This window comes from Chlamydotis macqueenii, chromosome W, assembly GCF_036417535.1.
Source record: "Chlamydotis macqueenii isolate bChlMac1 chromosome W, bChlMac1.mat, whole genome shotgun sequence".
Taxonomy (NCBI): domain Eukaryota; kingdom Metazoa; phylum Chordata; class Aves; order Otidiformes; family Otididae; genus Chlamydotis; species Chlamydotis macqueenii.
Genome location: NC_141592.1, coordinates 46,505,652 through 46,509,701, shown reverse-complemented (window position 1 = coordinate 46,509,701; position 4,050 = coordinate 46,505,652). Strand labels below are relative to the sequence as shown.

At 42.6% G+C, this 4,050-nt stretch overlaps 1 pseudogene; it reads right to left on the bottom strand.

The window, feature by feature from the left end:
* Positions 1 to 305: 305 nt before the first annotated feature.
* LOC147596753 (endogenous retrovirus group PABLB member 1 Env polyprotein-like) lies at positions 306 to 2,745 on the bottom strand (annotated as a pseudogene).
* Between the last annotated feature and the right edge of the window lie 1,305 nt (positions 2,746 to 4,050).

The window sequence follows — 4,050 nt, the reverse complement described above, 5'->3', positions numbered from 1 at the left end:
GGAGGGGTGGGGGGAGGTTATCTTGTTCCCTGTCTCATTCTCCTGCTAATTTTAGAAAATAAATGAATAGTTTTCCCCAAGTCGAGTCTGTTTTGCCCGTGACGGTAACTTTAAGGATTTTCTCCCTGTCCTTATCTCAAACCTTGAGCCGTTTTTCTTATATCATCTCCCCCTGTTCTCTCGGAGGGTGGGGGGAGCGGGAGAGAGACTGCGTAGTCTGGTCCTGATCAGGGCTGAACTACGACATCTTTTCAATAGGAAAAAGACCTTTAGCTTTTCAATTACATTGCTAAACACGTGATGGTTCATACATAGTCCTAAAGAAACAAAGGGATTAGTAGTTTTCAGAAAAGTTCCAAGTCAAGAAAATATAACAATTTATTTTTTAACTTTTTTTTTTATATTTTCACTTGGATTTTAATTATCCAATATTGGTTATGTCAGTAAAAATTGTACCTCTGTCCTAGGTGACAAGAGGCCAAAGAAAAAATTGTACCTTAAGTAGGATCTAAGTGAAGTTAAAACATAATTTTAGCATAAAAAGTAAAAGGTCTGAGAATTATCTGAAAAGTTCCTCTTTCCTTACCTGGATTAATAAAGAATTGTGGTAGAGTGTGATGGTTTAGCCTGAGTTACCACACAGTTTCTCGCTCACCCTCCCCCTTCCCAGCAGGATGGGGGAGAGAATTGGGAAGAAAGGAAAACTCCTGGGTTGAGATTAAGACAGTGTACTAAAATAGCAAAGGAAAACTACAATAATAACAGAATATAAGGATACTAAAATATACAAAATGAATGGAATGGAATACTCTCTTTGGACAGCTTGGGTCAATAATTCTGTCTGTCTTTCTCCCAGCTTCCTTCATCTGCACATTAGTGAGACTTGGAAAGCAGGACAGTGTCCTTGGTTGCTGACGCGGAAGTCACGGACACTGCTGATGACCAATATGATCAAGCAAATGCCAATTTATTGTTGATATATCCCGGTTAATATAGCCCTTCTAGTTCCGTGTCATGCACAAGCTCTCTACTAATTGGTTAACTATATCATGCATGCGCTCTTAGCTAAAATATGATTCGTTAAGTCTCTTTGTTCACACGCATGGCTCTCTCCACCTGCACCCTGCTTCATGTTCAGCCCCCAGTCACTTATGCCAGCTGTTTTCCTTCTTCTCAAGGTTGCTTCGTTTACTTTCTCACAGGAAGCTTCATTACTTTCTCACAGGCGGCCTCATCTATGTCCTTGAAGCCTGCTACTCAAAAACATAACAATTCCATTCGGTCTGGATTGTTCATTAAGTGCCCCTGGCTCTCCAGGTATCCAACAAATCCCTCTTTTTGTTTTTGAACAATCCAGACCCCAGTCATCATATGTTTCATAGCTTTCACAAAGCATTTTATAATACACCCCAATATCATTAGTGCCAACAGCAAAGCCATCAATAATACCAACCCATGTACTATCAAATCTTTTAGCCAACCTGTGACCCCCAAGGATTTCAACCAGTCTGTTAGTCCACTTTCCACTTGTATTGAATGCATGTTCCGGCGTAACTCTGCCAACTGATAGTGTATTGATTTAGAGTGATCAGAAATGTTCATGCAACACATACTTTCAAAATCTTCACATCCATGTCCATGCGCTAACAACAAAAAATCAACGGCTGCCCGATTCTGTAAAATATCATGACGCATACTATCCATATCTTCTAATAACCCTGATAACATGCTAGAGGTAAAATTCATTTGCTTTTGTGCCCAACAAGCTAATCTATTTAAGCTAGCTAAAGCTTTTGCAGATGCTGCCCAAGGAACAAATATAGATAATGCTATATGCTCAGCTGTACCCAATAGGGTTAAATTGCCATCACAGTTGGGAGCTAATACTTTTAGTGATCTCTTTGCTCGAGTACTATTTCACAATACTTTCATAGATGGAGCAAACATTATCAATTTTCCAAAATAACATGGTCCTCCTATGGCCCCTTTTGGCACTCCCGACCAGGCCCGATCCCCACAAATTAAAAAGTATCCCGGGGGTATGGCCTTGGCTGTGTCATTCACCCAAAGAGGCATCTTTGAACCTTTGATTTCTGCTCCCACTGCTCCGTTACAATAATCTCCTGAGCTGCTCTGATAAGTATACACAGGTTTTCCCTGGGCGTCAGTCGTTTTACTGGTCACATCAGTCCATTGGTTCCTGTTCCATACTGTATTCACCCCCTTTCCTGTAAAAAGGGGACCTCCCAGCATAAAACAAGACCCTGAACCATTTAAGGATCCCATTAGATCTAACTCTTGTGGATCCCAAGGCAAACTACGATTTAAATGCCTAATCACCAATGCTGCAGCTATTCCAATTTGATTGCTATTCCTAGAACAACACACCGGTTTCTGTCCAGGGCGGAGGCTGGCGCACTCCATCTTTGCGTGGCATGTTTGATTCACCACAGTCTCATTCAAAACAGTGTGATTATTGACCCATCTTTTCCAGTCATCCGGATTCCAATAGGGAGTACCAATCAGACACGTACGAAAAGGATCAGCAGGAGTAGCCATTGACACACAAAACGATTGGTTTGTAATGTTGGCAAATGTCAGCCACACGTTTGGTCCGGGGTCAATACGATGTAACTCCACAGTCTCACCGACACACCCAGTTACCAGCATCAGGAGGACGATGATGATGCATCCTGCTGTCCCAGGTCTTCCTTCCATGGTTTCACCCATCAACTTGGAACCCATCGTGGACCTTCGTCTGTCAAAACACAAACATAACCTCGACCGGTCATTTTCACTTCTGCCGGACCTCTCCATTCCCCAGTTTTTAAATCCCGGTACTGCACCTTCACCGAATCACTTTTCTGCAGTCCAGATTGCAATGACATATGATGAATTACAATTGGAGGAGATTCACGGTCTCCTGTTAATCTCAGATAATTTAGCACATAAAGCGCTTTTGCAAGCCTTTCAGAGGGTGCCGGCTCTCCCCCTTTTTGTTTTTGCAAAAGCGATTTTAAGGTGGCATGTGCACGCTCTACAATGGCTTGGCCTGTAGGGGAGTGAGGAATACCTGTTACTCTGCGAATACCCCATAGTTGGCAAAAGCATACAAACGTTTGCAAAACATATGCAGGGCCATTGTCAGTTTTGATTTCTTGAGGAGCTCCTAGTGCGGCAGTGGCAGCATGCATATGCTTCAGAACATGTTTGGCTGTTTCCCCTGTTTGAGCAGTGGCCCATATCGCATGCAAATAAGTGTCAATGTTAACATGGACATACTTCTGACGTCCAAATTCTGTAATATGAGTAACATCCATTTGCCATAATTGCAAGGCCCCTAAGCTTCGAGGGTTCACCCCAAGGCCTAGACCAACTCCCGATTTTTGACAAGCAGGGCAGGACTGCACTATTCCTCGAGCATCTGAGAATTTTAAATCAAACTGTTTCGCTAGCACTTTAGCAGATTGATGTAAGAAATTATGAGATAAGCGAGCCTGCTCAAACAGGTTAACTGTTTGATTTTTCCATGCAGCAGCGACTAGCTTGTCTACTATGTTGTTTCCTATAGACAAGCCTTGGTTAAACTGATGACTACGAATGTGTGTTACAAAATAAGGTTCTCTGCGTTGATTTAGCAAAAACAACAGCTGCATCAATAACATATACAAAGTATTATTTTTTACTGTTTTTATCATGGCACGTTCTAAACGCTGTGTCGTGCCCACCACATATAATGAATCTGAAACAACATTTAGAGGCTCATCATGCCACTGTTGAAAGGCCCACACCACTGCTCTCAGTTCGAGCGTCTGCAGGGAGTCCGTGGTGTGACCTGTAAGAAGTTGATGATTCCATTGGTTGTTACTGTACCAAGCGATGGCAGCTTGTTTAGATTTCCTCCCAGCATCTGTAAATACTGTGAGTCCTTCTACTGGCACTTCCGACCTGCGAGGAGCTTCCTCAAAGTCTTGGTTTTGCAACAGTGACAAAAGTTTGGCTGATGGATAATGGTTAGTTACAGTACCTGGATAGTCGGCCAGAGCGACT